This window comes from Hetaerina americana, unplaced genomic scaffold, assembly GCF_022747635.1.
Source record: "Hetaerina americana unplaced genomic scaffold, ioHetAmer1.1.p SCAF_2, whole genome shotgun sequence".
NCBI classification, from domain to species: Eukaryota; Metazoa; Arthropoda; class Insecta; order Odonata; family Calopterygidae; genus Hetaerina; species Hetaerina americana.
In genome coordinates, this window is record NW_027286763.1 from 61,451,279 (window position 1) to 61,472,530 (window position 21,252).

At 36.3% G+C, this 21,252-nt stretch overlaps 2 protein-coding genes across 4 annotated transcripts in view; one reads left to right on the forward strand and one right to left on the reverse strand.

Moving 5' to 3' along the window:
- LOC139687569 (arylalkylamine N-acetyltransferase 1-like) overlaps positions 1 to 21,252 on the forward strand; it is a 177,484-nt gene that overhangs the window by 111,263 nt on the left and 44,969 nt on the right. Inside the window, exon 3 of the mRNA XM_071584781.1 lies at positions 3,105 to 3,178. The gene's annotated coding sequence lies outside the window, so the exon portion shown is untranslated. The remainder of the gene's footprint in view (positions 1 to 3,104; positions 3,179 to 21,252) is intronic.
- Positions 1 to 21,252, reverse strand: part of LOC139687570 (dnaJ homolog subfamily C member 4-like) — a 105,053-nt gene that overhangs the window by 22,120 nt on the left and 61,681 nt on the right. Inside the window, exon 6 of one of the 3 annotated variants that reach the window (XM_071584785.1) lies at positions 10,555 to 10,581. The exons of 1 other annotated variant lie outside the window; for it this stretch is intronic. The gene's annotated coding sequence lies outside the window, so the exon portion shown is untranslated. Of the gene's footprint in view, positions 1 to 10,554; positions 10,582 to 11,119; positions 11,172 to 21,252 lie in introns of those variants that run through there. One more of the 3 variants, XM_071584787.1, reaches the window with a different exon arrangement.

Below are 21,252 nucleotides of genomic sequence, written 5' to 3' on the forward strand. Positions count from 1 at the left end.
GATTAAAAGATATTATTACGCCAAGTTATCGACAAATGATATACGACCGATTATTTCGTGGGGCAGCACTTTAAAGGGTGAAAATATGTGCGCACAGGAATTATAGTTCTCTCTCTCGTGGGAAAAACTTAATTAGAGACCTTGTTTATGGTTTGGAAGTAAACTCCGTAGACTGCCCAACACGGAATTTTAATACAAAAGAAAGTGTCCTTGAAAAAGGTATGAAAAATTTCCTTAATTTTCAACGATTAGACACACGTTAAAGCACTTATTTTGAAATTTTGCCTCATGACGAGGTGCTTAGTAGAGCTATAACTTGGAAATTAGGGCTGCACATGACGGTGTTACATGCCTGTCAAAAAATTGTCTATTTATTGTTACAACATCACTTGTAAGACTAAGATATTCAAAACTGAGAGCGAAAAACATGGGTTTGCAGGGAAGTGATAGAGAATTATAAAATTTGAACATAAAAAAATAGTTTTTTTTTCATAAGTTTGAATCCGATTACATTTGGATAGAGAGGAATTAGAATTATTAATATGAAATACCATCACCGTACTCTCAACGATATCAATCATCTACTTGGGTGGATAACATTGAATTGTTCCCTTTTTCCAATTTTTACCAACAGTTAAATATCGCTTCCAATATTTGCCTACAGATTTTGGATTAATTAGATCCTCACAAGTTCCGACTCGCATGCAAAAACGAAATATCTGTGTTTATTCTCAAACGCCGTTTACAATAAAAATACTAGTTGAATTTATAAGCGAACTGATAATTAAAATGTACACATTTTCCACAAAGAGTCATCATAGAACCAAGAATGGGTACGTTAAGATATTAAGGGTCATTTCCGGTGGTTGATATTTGGTAGATTGATAAAGATATCAAAATGTTTATAAGATTCAGAATTAAATAGATTAAACCCATGATTCGGTTCTGCTCCTGTTGAAAATCAATGCCTACTGTTATTAGTCTCAAAAATAGTCACTACAATGGCCAAAAAAATCTCGTAATCATGGTAAACACTATGAAATATATATATTTATCGGAAAAATAATGACTATGAGTGGAAAAAATATATAACAATATATTCAAGTTTAACCATATTTGGAAAAGGAATATTTTAAGGGAAAATGTTTATTTGTATATATTATACATAAGCAAGATATCGTATAATTAATCTACAAGCCAAAAGTGAAATGCTACTATCGAAAAGTGAATAATAATAATAACTTTGTACGTTCCTCTGATTTTTATTTTAAAAATGATCGGTTTCGTCGAGTAGTCTACACCTTCAGGTCTGATCACCTGATAATATTGACTATTTGACGAAAGTGCTCATTTTTTAAATAAAAATCAGTATAATTTACAAAGTTATTATTGTTCACTTTTAACCATGAAGTTCTATCAAGTTGAGCCGAAAACCATAGGATTATTACTACCGAGAATAAAGCCTTCAAAGTTAGTTCATAGGAATATTTTTCATGATATTTTAATCTTCTATTTAGCAAGATAGCAAACTATTATATATTTCTTAACTATGCCCAATCTTATCAAACCTATTATCCTCTCCCTCCATTCAGTTTTAATTTCAATTCCCAGAAAATAAGTTTTACAGTCAACTTCCTGCAGATATCACATTTCGCTTCAATCACTAAAACCAACCTTCTCCATCCCATCATATTAACATGAATAAGGTCAATATTTGAAACTTTGAAAATGAGCTAGTTTCTTCATGATAAATTAGTCAATGTTGAAATTCTTCATGGAGCATTTCTTCCTTCCTAAGATTTCGAAATTAAGGCATCCATTAATTATGTCTCTTCCAAATAATTGTGCCTTTCCTGTTCTGTTCTCTGAAAACGTGAGAAAGGGGACGTATTCGTTTTCCCATTCATTATGGGTTGAGGTCATTGATTTTTCACCTTTTCTTTCATAGTTGACTATTCAATAGTTAGCAAATACATCATGCACACCGCCTGCCCGTTATTTCTCTTCACAATTTTTTTTCCATGTGGCCACATTCTAAAATATATTACATTCTAGGAAACGTCAAGATAAACCACTAAATGCCTAAGGCCGCTCATGAAACTAGTGAAAAATGCATTACTTCTAACCGGAGAATTACATCAAACGTTTCAAGAATTATTACCAAATAAGTTGGAATAAAGCGCTGAATCTTTTCTCTCGTCGTTATTTACAAATAAGCGAGTGAAAGATGAAGTGTTCATTCAGTGTTAGTACTTAATTACAAAATACGTATTTAAGTAATTAAACAGAGTAATAATTTTGCATGTTTTTTAGAGATGTGTAAACTATGATTGTGGTGCTTAAATTTCCCGAGTTTGGTTTACAAAACTTAAACGGATATATCGTTTATTCTTTTTAGAAATATAATCCGTGCACATTTATCTAATAAAAATTGATTCACTATAAATTTTAAAAATAAGTATTCAGTTTTTACCTGAGTTTATTTCAAAAAGCTACGACACTGGATTTCAAAAAAGTATGACGTTCCGTCAAGTTGAAACGTTACATTACAACGCTATTCCCTAGGTTGAACTTGTGTACTAGTTGATGATGGTACGGTGTAGAAATAAATTCTAGAATCTACCATTCCGCAGGAAATTGCCTTTTGCTAACTAAATGTTTCACTCCTGATAGAGTTATGACGTATTTTAATTCATGTCATCGCAAGTGTCTACTACTTAAATTACGGTACTAAATGTTTGTAAAATCGATTAGATATTTAGAAATGAAAAAATATAAACTTCGGCATTTAACATATATCCTTTCAGAAAAGTGTTTCCTAGTGTAAATAATTACTCTGCAAAATATCCTCCGAGTGAATAAACATTCGCAGCATATCTCCAGTCTTTTTCTTTTCATTGTTTACACTGAACATAGAAGAATATGCTAAAGATAACGTGCTCAAATAATTCATCTTCCAATATCTCATTTTGGAGGAAATTTATTAGATATGTAAGTGAAGTGTGAAGTGTCATTGGCTTCTGAGATACTTACACTCAAAGAGAGTATATGATCATTCACACCCTGAGTTAATTGACTTATGGAATGTCTTTCTTATCTTACAGAAACTCCAAAACTATCCCCGCCCTTGCTGAAGACTGGAACTGTAATCAGAATCCACAGTATCTATAATAAAAAGGTAAAATACGAGTTCTTTTTTTAATCTATTATGAAAAGTTCTCATTGTAAATGTATGCTTCATTGCTATTAGAATTTATATGTATACACAACCACACACACATACCAATACTTTTATTTATTTGTTTATATATATAGTTTGCAAGGCTCTTGAAATCACCATCAGATGTCAGTACTAGCGCAAAGAATTTCCCACGCAGTAATAGGTAACCATTTATGAGTAAACACGTGAGGAGGCAGTGCTCTGGGAAGGGATCTGTGGTGCGAACTCCTCTGTGTTGTTGTTGCCGTCTAGTGATTTGTGAAGATGGAAAAAATTGAGATTCGAGCTGTGATTAAATACTTCGTAAAGAAAGGTATGAAAGCAAAGAAAATTCATGCCGACTATCAGTACACTCCATGGGACTCTGCTCCTTTATATGCAACTGTTTTTAAGTGGACAAACGAGTTAAAGTTTGGTTGGGACTGCTTAGATGATGATCCGCAGAGTGGTCGGCCGAAATGTGCCACTACTCCGGAAATTATTACAAAATAACAAACAAATGGTAATAAGAAATCGCCGGCTGAAAGTGCGAGAAACGAGCATATTACATTTTAACAGCGTAATTGGATATGAGAGAATTATTTGCTTGATGGGTGCCGCGACTATTAACGCATGATTACCAACGCATCAGAATGGAAATGTCCGAACAATGATTGACCCGATTCGAGAAAAACAAGCAAGATTTTCTGTGCTGATTTGTGATCACAGATGAAACTTGGGTCCACTACTATACCCTCGAAACAAAACCACAGTCAAACAGTGGAAAAATGTCGATTCACCACCACCAAAGAAAGCAAAGGCAATGAGGCGAAAAGGTGATGGCTTCAGTTTTCAGGGGTGCGAAATAGATCCTGCTGATAAATTTTCTTCCCACACAATCATATTCTGGTATCGGCTAATATTATGCACGAAAAGCCACCACTCATGCTAGAATAATTGCTGATGTAGATGATTAAAAGGGCAGGTCAAAAGTCACCTTCATAACCCCGGCGCAACAACCATTTCCGTATTCATGACTTACGGGGCGCGCCGCGCATTTGGATTTGACGACCATATTAAATGATTCACTTCTGACAACTATTTTTTTCCTTTCCCCTTCCCCATCCAAAATACGGCCAAGGTGACTATAGCCGTCATATCTGAGGTCGAGGAAACCAGTGGCGGACAATGAGGTTGAAAAAAATATGAGTAATTGTTCAGTTCTCTCTCTCTCTCGCTCAATGACGCTTATGCAATTTTAGGGTACGGTGCTATAGCAAAAATACATATTTCAATACAGAAATGCTACAAAGAGAGAAATGCATTGAAACGTTCAAGGGAAATAAGAAGTTTAATTTTCACTTGCCAGAAAATGAGATAGTTATTAATCAAGTCCCACGTACGACGCAATGACAACCTTAAGGTATCCATTTAATATTAAAATATGGTCCGACTCTATAATAGTACAGTAAGAACTAGTATGCTAATATGCTACAGTTTGTCACAAAATCTCAAAAAATTGACATAACTACCTACTAAATTGTAGTAAAGAAAAACTTGCCAAGTCTCTGCGAGAGATGATCGATCGTGCGATTATCTTTTACATCGTGATAAAGTTAGAGATAAAAAATAGGTTTAATTAAAAGGAAGGGGGATGACACTTAAGGAGAAATAAAAAGGTTTAAAAAATACTGGAATCGGTACTGACTGAATAAGTGACTTTGAAGTTGACACTTTTGTCGAACATTGTCCATGAAATCGATTTATCAAGATGAATACCTACGTGCATGAAACCTGGAACTAAAGCATCAGATTGAAACCACTAGATTTTAACAGCTTTTTCCATAAATATATGCTACATAAACGGCTACTCTACTCAGTAAAATTCATATAGACGAAGAATATATCTTCCATTGTATAAATAACAGTAATTAATTAATTGTCAAGTGATTATGTTTTCATCTCCTAAAGATATTCTCAGAAGAAAGAACGTTTAGTCTTACAACATAGCTGAATAATTATACAAAGAAATTATTAATCGTAGTGGAAACATAAAATTAAACGTTTACAAATAATTAGTTTTTTGCGTAAAAATAATCAACTCCATCCATTTGAGGATTTAATTCAGCAGTAAATATGTTAAAAGACACACTTTTCACAAAAATGTAGATAATTTTACACTCAAATAGTTTATTGAGAACAAAGTGTCTACAGTTACAGGGAAATTATGTAACATGAAGGTACTTTGATCCGATTCAAATTTACCATCTGGTCACTTATACTTCATAAACATACTCCATTGAACTCCTTTGACTTTTTTTACCGTACGCACTCACTCATAAAATACTATATATTCTTTATTCTCTCAAACGACTGAATTCTAGAATATGCCAACTGCATACACATTTTGGAAATACGGATGCATCATTTTTTTATGATAATGAATCATCTGAGGGACTTTTGGAAAAGTAAAAACAGATAAATATTACATATCGCTTTTTCTTAGCTATTTATCGGCAAAGGAAAACTGAAATGAACTGGATGGACTAATGAGGTGTGTAATGCAGTACCCGGTAGCCTGCTAACAGTAACAGCGTTCAAACCTCACCAATTAGCAGGGACGTTGATGTGTGCTCGGCTGACTTCCTGAGTCATACGGGCGCATCATAATAAGCAGTTAATACTTTGTTGCAATACTTTAACATATTTCAGAGGCTATGGTCATCTCCTTCCTAGTAAACACCTTTCTTACTTATTCAGAACCTGTAATTAACGTCTCCTTCGTAGTTCTTTCCGTTTGATTGCTCCTAATTACATGTACGGGGCCGTTAAAATGGCATTAAACCGGAATTTATTCCATCCAAAGTGCCAACCCGGATGGCCAACCATATTCAGTTAACACGGCAACATTTTAGGGTAGAGTTCACGTAACGGAGCCTCTTGATTTTTATCCCCACAGCAGTATTGCTTCTCATTCCTTTCAATCGCCCATTTAGATTTTGAGCAATACATTTAAATATGCTATACGTTATGCGAAGTAATCAAGCTCATTATCATATATTTCCTATCAATTTCTTTCATCGCAACAAACGCCCAAACGGCTGCGTCAAATATTTCATTAAGTCTGGTTAAAGTTTAGGCTAAGATTCGCCGTTTTTCTTTGAGTAATATTGTTGAGAATAAAATAATAACCCTCGTGTTACGCAATTGAATATGACATCTATGGAGCCAGGAAATTTTACATTTACAATTTAAAATAATTTCCTAAACCATAAAAATCCTCAACTACAGCTATATTCGTTTTTTTGGGGTTGAAGTATGACGTTTAAGCATGCTAACGTGCACTAAACTCATAAGTAAGTGCTATTTAGTGGTGTGTATCAATGGTATTAAATTTGGATGTATCATGGTTCTCAATGTTTCCAAGGAATAAATAACACTAATACTGCTGCAAAGATTTAGTGGTTATTTGAAGATAAGTCTTGAATTTTCGTTCTACTGCCGCATTACCCACCTTGTTAAAATTCAAGGATAAAATTGAACTCCTCACGGCCTTTTTAAGACTGGCTATATTATATAATATTTCTTTCAGCCGAAAAGGGAACGTAACCCTAAAAGGCTTAAGGAAATATTTTTTAATCTAGTCAGCCTCGTTGGAAGCCATTTTACCGAGCATTCTAGTCACTAACCTTTAAGTACTTTAGACCTGGCTTGGAGAGGAGAGCGAATCTGTCTTACAACTAAATGGTAGACACAACGAAAAAAATTGCTTACATTAGGTGAAGGATAAGAAAAGGGTCTGATGCCACCCAAGTGATTTTAGAAACATAACTCCTAAGTACATTGTTGTAGAAGAAAACATTATGTCCTTTTGACCGTTTAGGGGATGAGATTTCCCCCAAGTTATTTTTTAACTTTATCGAGATATTTATTCATAAGTCACTATCCCCTATCATCTACAAAACGGTGTCAATTTTATGAGAATTTTAAAGCATTATTCTTCCCTTCTATCACTTGGAACCCCTGTTTCATTTAAAGAGGGAATCAAATAGGAAATGGTTTAGGAATGGCCTCCGTGACATCTTTCTTTCGTACACACCCATGGAATCGCAGGACCAAAATTTAGCAAAGTTGGAGACTATTGATGGAGTCTCATTTTTTTATTTCCATATTTTAAATAAGAAATAACAAAAATATACTCTAAAAGCACTTGGTTTCTTGTAAAATAGTTCGACGCACAATTCGTCTAACATTTCTATAGTTCTCACTGCTTCCTTCTCATTCAAACCGGGCACAGGTGTACGCTCTCGCACCACTACGATGATAGTCAAATCTGGCATCTCGTGAGACCATTACCTACATTTAATACCTGATGCAATAAACGGTTTATATAACGCTGGAACTCTACTGTGCAAAAATCATTCGCCTTGACCGGGATCATCCCGGTCGGCATATCAGCACATGATTCAGCTAAAGTAACTGTCGCGGCATTTTCCACAGTTATTTGAACATTTTTTCACATAATGTTGACATAGTAAGGAGTTTATTATGATTCAACCCTATGCAAATCATTTTGAAAGAATCAAGTATCTGCAAATAACAGTTCGAGTATTACTAATGCAGAAATTACATCATTGATATTAGAGAGGAAATTACTTTAATAAATAGGTACTTATAAGTTTCAGGAGGGCATTATAAAGCCGCTGTAAAACATAAATAAAGGATTTTAAGAGCCTCGAGTTTATCAGTACACATAATTTGTGCTCTAATAAGGTTTCTAAAAATTCATTTTTAGAACTTTTCATTTTGACAAATATTTTAATCGGGGAAAAATACTTAGTTTTATACCATAAACCGTCCGTAAAATACACATTTAAAATTTAATGCCGATAATAGAATTCTTTTCTAGGTAAATACAGATCTCATTTCAATTCCTTCGGTTTTAAAACGTAAAAAAATAGTATTTATATACACTCCGTAACCTTAGGAAGGAAGTTTACATTTTTTATGAGAATAGTATCACATGATAGGAATTCACCAAATAAGTGGGGCAGGGATTTTCATTTTATTCAATCTGATATAAAGATACATTCAAGGCTTATAACGTTCGTCAGCTGCTTGTATAACAGATTCAGAAGAATGGAATACCTTTGAAAACTAAAACCTTGAACCAAATATTCAAACCATGTACAGTATTTGCAACGGCCAAAGAGGACTCTAAGCTAAATTATACTGGTGCCACTGAAATTTAAGAAAATGAGGAGACGCTGAAAATCAGGTTCAATGTCAGATTTACAGGCGTCAAAGGGCGTTAAAATACTGAATAATTTTAATCAGAGATGCACAATAACTTAAAGTAACCGATGAAAACCTTAATTGTTGCAGGTATTCTAATAAACTTCCTCACAATTAGGATTCATGAATCTTGGCTTATTCAGTCTTTAATTTATTTCTTATTTTAATGTATTTTTCTTATGAGATTTTTGACTCTAAACTCATAAGTTCACTTTCCATTTCCTAGGCTTAATTAATAATTCCATGATGATAATTTGATTAATTTTCTAATTCAACCAGTATTACACTGTGCTCCATACTCCTCTTACATCTGAATAGGTTATTATTGCTGACAATATTGCATGCGATACGCAAACGAAGACAACCGAAGAAGTGAGTTGCGAAACCGGGAAACGTATTAAAAATTTTCACTTACCGATTAAACTATGCACCACTCAGCTATCTATCATTTTGTTCTGGCTCACTTTGGGATGAGATTTCGAGGAACCAGAATACATTACTTTGAGAGAATCCATAACTAACCACTCACACCAATCTATTAATACTCCGTCAATCCGAAAAATTGGTCGACTCCTTCTCTCCACATACTTTCTCATGCAAGGCTGTTTCTCTAACACCTTAATTGATTTATCGTATTACAAACCTCGGTACTCATTCGTCTTCCTCGTGTGAATTTCCATTAGGCTATGCTTCAAACTAATCAGTTGCGTTGCTGTATATTCTTTTTGTATAGCATTGCAGACAGCACTTCCTCCTTTATTCGTCTTTAGATAAATTATACTAAAAAAAAGCAGACCGCATCTCGCTTAAGCCCATTTCATCATCAGAATCAGCGACCATTTCCAAGTTACGAGGCATGAATTTTTCTTTTGAGCAACATAGAGGTTTACATCTCAAGAAGAAACTTTGTTTTTACTTATTTCCGCAATCGATATTCTGCGATCTACTAATATCATAGACATAATAGACAACAATACATTTATTGTAGAATATGAACGGCTAATCTCTTCGCTTCTACTACCGCGGTGTGTCGTATCTACGAACATAACTAAACGCTAAAAATGAACAGTAAGTACCTTTTTAATCTTAGCTGTTCTGGGCTCAATGCCTATGTCTCAATCTATCCCATTTGCTGTACCACTTTTAATAAGGTATTAGATCCTACGAAATCTTGTGTTATCATGAAATTTCAGCTACGTTCCTATCACTGACTACCTCTGATGTTATACTCCATGCAAAATAACATATAGCAGCGTTTAGAGCCTTTCCAATTAAGTAGTTATGATCAATCAATTATAGTTATTTGATGAGATTCATGTAAAAATATTAACCATGCCCAAATATTGATCAGCATTGAGTCATTCTATGTATGGAATCGTTTTTAAAAAATATGATATCACTGTTTAGCCACATTATAGATGTAATCAAAACAGCAGGAGAACGATAATTAGTTAATAAATATAACAAGGAAAAGTGACATATATTAAGACTCTCCTTCAATAAAATTATCCTCGTTCAAATTGCTCAAGTGTGTATTAAATTGATTAAGAATTTCCAATTAATATATAGTAAAAATTTAGTAAAATTGCCAATATAAAACCACACTTTTAAATATCGTCTGCAATTATTTTCCATTGCACCTGTTTATTAAATGCATCGCCAGAGAAACTGCAACTATTTTATGCCTAAAAACTTTTATTCGATGGTAATCAATGGGCTTTAAGAAACTTTTATGGGAAACATTATTTACGAATACTTAGTAACGGTAGCTAATACTTACGTAAGGCATACCATACATAACCAGGCAGTGTGCCACGCTAATTTACGCAACGAGACCGAATGAAAAAAAGGATAGTATTATTTATTGCCAAGGACATGGTGACTGCTAAGAGTACTCTAAATGATTTTAACCCGGAAAAATTCATTAATATCCCCCTTTCGTCATCCCAAGGTTTAAATAAAAAGAGAAGTCGGGTACTTACTTTTCTCTCGTTGCAAAAACACCAGTTGGATATCTCAAACTGTTCAAAGGAAAAGCATGATTTAACAAACCAATATATCTTCATCAGTGTTCCGCCCGTTATGACCTGTTACAATAAAAAGCGAGAGTGAAACAGAGGCTACAAGATATTATCAAAAAGGTAATAGGGGAAAAGTCGTTAAACTTCAAATCAAGTTACACACTGATTTGATAATAAGAGTAGATAATAGTGAGTAGGGAGGTAGAAACACTCTCCAGATGCCATACACCATACATATTTGTCTTTGAACAGCAATGACATGAAAAACTGAACTTGAAAATACGCTAACCTATTAGTAGTAAAATATTTTTGCGCCGAGAATTTTTTTTAACCTTATGTGCAATAATATAGACTATAACAATAAAGAAGATAACATTTAAATTGCGTAATTATCTTTTTCGAATTCCCTTAAATAGAAGAATGTTCAAAATAAAGTGAGACAATAAAGGAAAACCCATTCATTCAAATACATTTTACTGACTTACTAGGAAACAGAATAATCAACAATGTAGGAAGCAAGTAGTAAGACAAAGTAATTTGGTAAAAAGATATTCTAAAGGGGAGACAAATACAATCGGCCTGTAATCCTGGAAGTAATGCAGTACTTCATAAAACATAAAGCTGGAGTTGGTTTCTCTGCAAGTGGACACCTTTTGCTAAAAAAGCAGCGGAGAAGAAAAGTATGAAAGCATTAGAAGTATTATTGCAGGGGAATGCTGAATATAGTATTACGAGTAGATGGAAAGTTGGAACGACTAACGAATAGCGCATGAAATATTTTATCCATACACGAAGGACGACAGCTTGGATACAATAGATTGAACCCACAATCAAATAATTACAAGTCTTTAGGGTAAACTTTGTTTTCCTAAACGAGAGGAAGAACATATAATCAAAAGTGAAAAGTACGCATAATTAATATTGTAATGATAAGTAATTGATTGAATATATTTTAACAATACGATAAATAAACCAAATGATGTCGGTATTTACATCGAGCTGGAGACTATTAGGGCAGTCGTATGTTGCGAAGTCACAGTTATAAATATTTTATTGCACGCCAGGAAGAACACGATATGTGGAATTTGGGGAAAGATTTTTTCGGAAAGATTGATGGAAGTGATTTCAGCATTTTGTCAGTGGTAAGTACGCACAAAAATGTGCAGTGGAATTATAAAAATTTCAATTATTATAGCAGCAAATAGTCATCTGAAAACCTTTATTTTCGTAAATGTTTAGTTTATACAACAAGTTATAGGTTACTCACACGATTTACCGATTACTATAAGAATACGTACATTCCTTTCCTATATCCTCATTTTTATTGACGCAGGGGCTCGCGGCAAGGGCGTGTGGTAGAAAGTAATGAAATATTCGTCATGAAATAAGGAGAAAAATTACTTATTTAATAATGAGAAATACACTCATACTACCTTGATCAAAAATTTCCCGGAATTTATTCAGAAAATTAAAAATACAAGTTTATTCATCTAAATCTATATTGTCCCCTTCAAAGTAATCCCCATCGACTGCAACACACTTATGCCAGCGCTTGATCCAATCCTCGAAACATTTTTTATATTCGGTTTTCGGTATGTCCATCAGTGCTTCCTGCGATTTTTCCATTACTTCCTCTCGGCTGCTAAAACGCGTTCCCCGTAATGGTTTTTTAACTCGATTGAACAGAAAGAAGTCACAGGGAGCCAAATCAGGTGAATTCGGTGGCTGTTGGATGGTATTTGTTGCATTTTTCGTCAAAAAATTACGAATAATGATAGCACTGTGCGACGGTGCGTTATCATGGTGCAAAATCCACGAGTTTTCTGCCCACATTTCTGGTCTCTTTCGGCGAATTGCTTCACGCAAACGTCTCATAACGCCCAAATAATACTCTTTGTTTACTGTCTGGCCTTCTGGCAAAAATTCATGATGCACTACACCGTTGTAATCCATGAAAACCGTCAGCATTGCCTTCTTTTTTGACTGAAAACGACGTGGTTTTTTTGGTCTCGGCTCATTTGGTGAACGCCATTCACTTGCCTGATGTCTGGATTGCGTGTCGTACTCATAAACCCACGTCTCGTCTCCAGTAATGATCCTTTTGATGAATGTGGGATCGGATTCAGCCTCGCATATCATGTCTTTTGCGACGTCAACACGGTCTTTTTTTTGCATGAAATTGAGGTCTTTTGGCACCAACTTTGCTGCTACACGACGGAAACCCAAATCATTAACCACAATGTCTTGGGCGGATCCATAGGCAATGTTCAAGTCCTCCGCTATTTCTCTGATGGTTAATTTGCGGTTATTGACCAACATTTCTTTTACTTTATCAATTTTTTCACCGACTTTCGATGTCGATGGTCTGCCACTGCGTTCATCATCTTCGATTGACTCACGACCACTTCTGAACCGCTCGTGCCACTGGTAAACGACCGTTTTTTTAGAGAATCGTTGCCGAAACACTTTTCCAACATTTCCAACGTCCGTCCTCGTCTTCTTTTTTTGCCAAAACGTTCCCTCTTGACGCTTGGCTTGCAGCTGCCCGATGATTTAATCATTCAGCTGCTGTGTTTGCGGCTTCTTAGCCCGTCGATGAAGGAAGGTCCAATCAACTCCTTTTCCTTTTCAATGGTGGTTGGTCGTCGTCCCGTCCCGTTGCTGCTCTTGGGCGTTTGTGCCTTTCCCAGGAGACAGGTTTTAAGCCGCCGATCGACCGCAAGTGCTCTTCTTTTTTGCCTTCAAGCTCCTCGTAAAAGGCCGTCGCGCGAGTCTTGATGACATCTCCAATGGGCGCAGTTTCAGTTAAGGCGTGGAGAATATCTGCGGCATAGTTCCAGCCAAGCCCAAGTACACTGTTGAGTGCCCCTCTTTCCGTTACCTCCAAGTGGTGGAAGGCCGTCTGAGTCATTCTGCCACTCCATGCCGGTGAAGCGTACATCAAGATTGGGCGAATTGCCGCCACGTACAGATACGTCTTTGTCTTGATAGAGAGGGACGGTGAACGCAGCAGCGGCGAGAGTTGTAGTCGTCTTCCTCTTGCCTTCCTGGTGGCAGCGAGGGCGTGACTTTTGAATGTCAGTCTTTTATCCAGTATCACGCCTAGATAGGTCACCTCTTCCTTCCATGGCGCCTCCTCGGTGCCCACGAGGATTTCTCCTGGTTCTCGCAGTCCTCCAGGTGAAAAAAGAATCGTCTGTGTCTTTGCGCTGTTGACGCTGATTCGCCACAGGGCGTACCACTCCAGCAGTTTGTCTACTGCTCGCTGTAGGTATGTTGCCGCCATGTGTGCTCTCCGCGAAGTGGTCACTATTGCTGCGTCATCCGCATACAGGGCAACCATGGTATGTCGTCCAAGGTCTACCGGGAGGTCCGCCGTATATAGATTAAAAAGTATCGGTCCGAGCACCGATCCTTGCGGCACGCCTGCGTGGACCTGTTTCGGCTGTGACAGCGCGCGTCCCCAGGCGACACGGAAAGTCCTTCCTGTCAGGTATGATGTTAGCAAGCGGCGCTGCCAATTTGGAAACCGCTAAATTGCAAGTTTTCGCCTGAGACCAGCGTCCAACGTCCGTGCGCCACTAAATCCGTTTTTTACGCAAAATTTAATACAAGTTCGTTGTTGCAGATTTAAATCCATTTCTGAAATTGTAAAAAAATCGCCAACACACACAGAGATAGATGTACTCTTGGCTACGTAACTTTTGCAAATGTCAAGTTATGACACTAAGATTTAAAGGGAATATCAACAACAGATGTACCAATTTAACAAAAAAAAAAACAGAACTCAAATCGGAACGATGGGAGCGCCACACGGTGGTTATTCCGGGAACTTTTTGATCAAGGTAGTATGCTAGTGTTTTACTATCTTTAAGATGTAGTCGGGATAGTTCTAACGAAGAAAAATTCTTTGCATCTCGATATCATCAGATTATGTCAGTTTTTTTTATCTATGGCACAAGTTGAAATTGATTAATGCCACAAGTTAAATGATAAGATTGATACCTTTGAAATAATTGTAATCTAAAATCGATGTCTCAAGTCTCATTTTAAGCTTACCATCACCATGGATGCTGTTGTAATTATGAGAAGATAGATGCTCAACCACATCCTTTTCTCGCGTTTTTTTGCCCAATACTTGAACGAATTTACCCTTAGATAGATGCCAAATAGTCGTAGAATATTCGATGTGATATGGCAATGTTACGCGAGAAGAATGATTCGAGCTACTGGAAACCAGTAAGTAGCACAGTAAATCTGGACGCGAGATCAAGGAAGTGACTTGGTATGCCGACTCTTAATCGATAAGGCGATTGATATGCATACCTCCTAATACATTAAAAGCCTCATTTACATATGCCTTTGTATACGGCGCCGGAAAATTCCAGAAATCAGGAATGACAATATATTTCTCATCGATAGGTAAAGTAAAGAAGTTTAGTTTTTTCTTATTATTTAGATTTCAACGACACCAGGAAGCATACAAGTATAAAAATAAATAAATTTATAAATCTTAATTCCGATAGGTATCTAATATAATGTTTCATAAAAAAAAATTTTCGTCAAACCAAGAATAAATATGATCTGTACTGAAGTTGGTAGCAGAAGACCTTGGGAGAGAGAAAGATTTACCGTAATGATTTTACTCCACTTATATAGCGATTAACAAGCAGTTTGCGTGTTTTGTCACGAATATTTTAATGCAAAAATATCAGAGCATAAAAATCATCCACCTTGACCGGGATTCGAACCCAAAACCCGAGTGCTTCAGCCAGTTGAGCTACTGAAGCGTCCCCTTACATGGCGACATTTTGGGGGCATTGAAGGAACAAGATGTAGTGACGAAATACCCTACAAGCAATGTCACAGGCATTCGTAGTCGTGCGCAATGCGACACAGTCCACGAGGTTACAGCTTCACTGGCTAAAGCACTCGGCCGGACATCAAGGGATCAGGGTTCGAATCCCGGTCAGGGGGAATTATTTTTACATTCTGATATGGTTGCATTGTAATGCACAATTAGTGGATGACTCCGTTAAAACTTACAATCCCGGCATCTTCCGCAGTTTCTTGGAATTTGTCCAAAGTCAAACACCCCTAGTCTTTAAAGTTGACACGCGAGGGATTGGGTTGAGTCAAAGTGACTATTATCGAATATTACTGCACAGATATAGCAAAGCTTCCAATGAAAAGTTTTCTGACTGGAAATTGTGATGGTACGTTTGTAGACATTGTATGAATAGAGCTACTTCGTAGTAGAGAAAGGGAAAACTAAATGTGTATTTATTTTCTCTCCTGACGCGATGATTTACACACACACCATACCATAGTGTTTGAATTTTTCCGCCACAAGAATTACACCCTAAATTTTTCTTAGACCATGACCTCTACAATGAGACTCTCACTGAGTAAGCCTCAGTTAATAAACCGTAGAAAGACACTAGTTTTTAAGGGAAGATTATGAAATTGGCATCTTCCTGACGCCAATGTCCAAACGCCCATTTTTCTCATTTATAACTGAAATATTTTTACGCATGAATGTACGCACAAGAAAAAATATTGGATTTTGTTCCCAGTCTTTATTTATTAACAATATTTAACCATGTCCATCATATTTTTTCTGAGTGCGATGAAATTATTGAAACTGCCTTAACCCCGCCAATCTGGAGCTAAGGAAAACCATCCACATCTTATCACAGGAACCTTCAGGTATTAAATGAGCCATTTTCTCACCGAAAAGCCAATTCTAAAGGAAGTTGTAAATTATGGAGACATAACGAAGAGAAGGCATTCGCTCTTCAACACCAAAGTGGCCCTGAATCAGAAGGGCATGCTCATGGACTTGTAGTTGGTCGTAAATAAAGAGATAGAATCAGTTTATTCTAGGAATGCAATAAAGCAATGAATATCCTCCTCCACGTAAAGTAACGTCCTCCAACGAAGAGAGAAAATAAGATTCATGATAAGGAAGAGACTGAAGAGGGAAATCGATGGAGTATGAAAGTACGCATGGAGGATGAAAGTACGCATTAAATCGAAAAGGGAATGGAGTAGAGCGCCCTGGTCGCACGTTGGAAGTGAAAATTGAATTAGAAAGCGTGGTTACTGGTAGTAGCTGAAATTTCTTACGTAAAAGGAAAAATATACATACCTGTATATACTAAGAGTGAAGGAAAATAAGTTAAAAAACTTTCAGGTCGTTCACTTTAGACGGGTGCCAACTGCTAAGACGAAAGAGACCGAATCTATTTACTACAAAAACAAATCTTCTTTCGTCATCATACCTAATGTGCCTTGGAAAATGGGAGTAAGTTCGCAACCAGACCGAGTGAAGTGAGAACGATGCTATGCTGGGTGCAGGGTAGATTTATTGGCTATTGAAGAACGAGGAGGGCCACACTTGATTCAAAAATTAATGGGAAGTTTCAGACAACATTTAAGAAGTAAGGAGCTCATAGGATGGGGAAGTAGAACCTTTCTGTCAGTTTGTTTCCGGGAATACAATCCATTATTTACAACCCAACCATTGGAATAACATATCGGCAAAAGCTCCTTGTTAGAAGGATCAGCAAAAATGGTAATACTGCGATGATTTTGTCTTGATTATTAGTTAGTAATGTTAGTAATTTAATTATGAAAAAAATTATTCGCATTATTTTTCAACCTAAACCATTCCATTTCTGCACAATTAATGTCATTGTTTTTAGTTCAACTACCTTAAACAACCCAAACTAATTCAGGCGAAAATAAACCTCATTTATATATGTATATATATGCATATATATATATATATTATATACATATATATATATATATGTATACATATGTATATAATATATATATGCATATATATTTATACATATGCATACATATACACATAATAATAATGTATATATATATATATATATATATATATATATATATATATATATATATATACATATATATACATATATATACAGACACATGCACTTACCAAATATGACAGTAGTAATAATATATAGAGGTAGCACCAAATTTAAATTATCCTTGATTACATATTTGGGGATAACATATGTAAGCGTAGGAAATTATGTTCATGAAAATGAAGTAAGAAAAGTTGGTTTTCCAAAGTGTACTATCGGTTTTCAATTTGATAATGTATTTTTTTAGCCACAGTGATGAGACAAATCTCCCAGTGGTGTTTTAAGAAGTAAGGTTCGAAGATTATACCCGCAGTTAAAGTTAAACTTTAAAGAATATTAGGCATTAAACTTCGAAAAGTGTTTCTCCGTTATTCTTGAGATAAACTGAAACTTAATATGACTTGGTAAGACAGACCAAGACTATATCTGAATAGCGGCACGAATAATAAAAGATTAGATTTATCAAATGCAGTCAACCAACTCAGATGTCTTCTTGTCTTATTTTCCTTCTGCCCTCCATTGCCTAATACCATTACAACGTTCGCTCGCACCAGACCCTATTCATGCATATTTCTCAATGCGTAAATTATATAAGGCTCGTATTGAAACGTGAGGTGAATCACATGCATCATTCTCGATGCCACCTAATCCCGAATTCACGCTGCCCTCTTTCTCAGGGGAGCTTTGAATAAAATAGGACGATGGAGTCCCCTCTTCTGGCAGCCAACTCGACTGCTCGCCGGCGAGAGCACGCCCGGCGCAGCGGAAAGGGGCAAGAAAACATAAAGGAAAGCACAAATATAAAGAATGGAGAAACGGCAGTATGATGTAAGGGCAAGCGATATCGGACGGAGTGAGCCGGAGCAGGCGCGGGATCTATTTCGGTATCCGCCTCTCGGAGGGTGGAGTGCGAGGGGAATGGACCGCCTTGAAAGAGATACGGAAGAGGTGGGCGATACCGTCGGAATATTCTACAGCTAATAAACTAACGCATACTTCAGTCTCTTTTCCATTGGCGTTAACTAAAGCTTCTAGAGCTATAAGATGCTAGCAGTTACTTTCTAGATGCAATGGTCACGTATCAACTAAATGCAAGCTCTGCTTAAGGAATGCAAATTGCTGATCACATGTTGAGGCCAAAGCATGTTGAGGACTTTGCCTTAGCCTTTCATAACTGACAGTATGTTACGCGTGATTAATTTAAAAATAACTCATGCACACAAATATTAGGGAGTACAAATTGGAATTTTACTTTCTGTGCCAAATTTGAGTGCCGAAATTTGGATTTAAAGGGCTCTTCATACTCAAAAGTTCCCTGGTAAGAAAACGAGAAATTATGGCCATCTTATAAATTATATAACTTGAAACGGCTACAAGATTTTAAAGCAATGAGTTACTTGCTTTATTTTACAAGTTTAGTGAGAAAGAAGGAGGCCCAATCGGTAGGTACGAAGGTAACGACAAAATATTGCCTAATGTTTTGGGAAAAATGTATCGTAAAAATAAGGCTTTCAGAAAAATTAAGACAATTCAATAACACCGACATTTTTTGACTTGATCCCCTGTTTAGGTGTATTATTCCCGTATTCCTATATATTCCCAGAGGGAAATACAAACTATAACGTTTGTTTGAACCTTGATGTAGCTTCTTATAAGATAAGGAAAATAATTGCGTACCCAAATGATGACGATACTTTTTTTATTGAGAAAACATTTCTTGCGTATATCTTACGATAAAAATACAATAATATCCAGTGACTTTCTCACAGCATTGGTTAGAAAACCATTCTCTCGGAGACGAGCGACATTAAAAATGACTCGGTGACATTTAATGTAGCAAGATTAGTATAAAAATCAATTTTTATTCGGATTGATTTCCCCCGTACTTAGCTATTCTATTTACTGGTTCGAAGAGCAAATCATCTACTTTTTATTATTTCGATGCTACTGTATGAGCTTTGCAAAATATCACCAATGCATATTTAAATAGCCAGGTTTTTCCTCGGTGTTTACAAGAGATCCGATCGAATATGTGTTTGTCGGCGTCGTCTGCACCCACAATGAAGGGAATTTGATGGATAGAGCAAGGGGAAATTGGGCGGGGCAGGGTAATTGGGTTGGGAGATCGACCGAATCAGGCCAACTAAACCACTCACGGCGAATTCTCTTTCGGATGCTGCGTTAGCGTGGGAAAATCGGTTTAGCGGAGGGGTCGAAGGATGGGACGTGCAACCTGGAGGATTGGTAGCAGCATTCATCATAGTTCTGCACTAACAGAAGTATCTGTTCTATTCCGGAATCATGTACCACTTTGCGGTTGACGTTGTAAATAATAAAAAAACATAATTCGTTCATTATTATTTAAATCCTAATCTCTTTCGTCTTTGTTTCCTCTTTTATTGGTCTAAGAATTTTGTGAGCAAACAACGTTGTGTATTCCATTCCATTTTGTTTATAAAAAATTCATTTTACCTCAAAATCAGTTCATCTGGCTATTTCTTTTAGTATTTTACTTATTTTTTCCTTCTCCTACTTCCATGATTACTTCCTCATTTCTCAATAAATGAGCTCAGTTGATGTGCAGGATTGTAGAGTATTCTACACTGTGCCCGTCCATTTGATTTTCTTCTTCATGAAGAACGGAAAACGAAATAACGATATTCGCAATGCGGTTGGTTTTTTAATGTACCTAATGTTTAGAGATCCTAATATGAATGACAAAAATTAACTGTTACAGTGTTTTGCTTTGCCAGATATGCTACTGCTATTTTAGGGTTCCTAGTCGTACTCGATAGGGTGCTCCTCGGAACGCACTCCATGACAACCAGAGTAACATTGTCTTCAATTTCCCCATGGGAAAGCCAATTGGAATATTGGTATGCCTGCACCAATTGAGTTTAAGTGGTCACATTGGGTTTTCCTCTCATTTTCTAGAGAAGTTCTAATTGCCAATCTTAAATAATCGCGGTTTCAGGCACGAGTTCTCGGCATTACCAACGCCATTTTATGCACCGCATCATCTCATTTGATGAGATGGTCATAAAATGGTCATGTTGGACAATTTATGGGTGTTTATGACTGACTGCTATGTTATCGCGCGTCGACGAGTGTTTCTGCACCATTCATATGAGAAAACCTGTAGTAACGAACTGAGGTCACCTGATGGCGGTAATTATTGCGTCTTCGAAGGAGTGAAACGTGAGATCGATTCTCTGTGGATAGAAACAAAGCCAACACCATTTGGTATATACTTTCTGTGCGCAAAGGGTGGAATCGCGGTGACACAACTGCGGTTTGAAACTAAACAGTCATTGGGATTGCACGCTTAGGCCTGACCATAAGGGTTTCATCTATTTGATGCATATCCTAACCCGATACGGGGAGGGAAACAATAACACTAAAGGAATCCGACAAATTTCGTTTAAACTGGTCCATTGCTAAAATATTAAATCTTACCCACAGCTGAATTATCAACCTTGTAAAATCACATCCGCTATTCATCATTCCCCTATGATGACACAACAGCTAGTATATATTTGAAGCTGGGAAAGAGCCCTATCATTTACAAAGTATTACTTATAATTATGATATAGATTTGAAGCGGAATAAAGAATTTATTTCTATGAATCGATAATATCCATTTTTATGGACTTACTCATTGAAGACTAGATAAACGCCATACAATTTTATAATTCATATTCATTCCTGTATTGAATGATGATTTGTAAATGCTAAAGCTAAAAAAAAGCGAAAAATTTCAAAAGTCTTTAATAGGAATAACTGGGTGCATCTACTGAGAAATACTTTTATACCTCAACTGATACTATTGGAA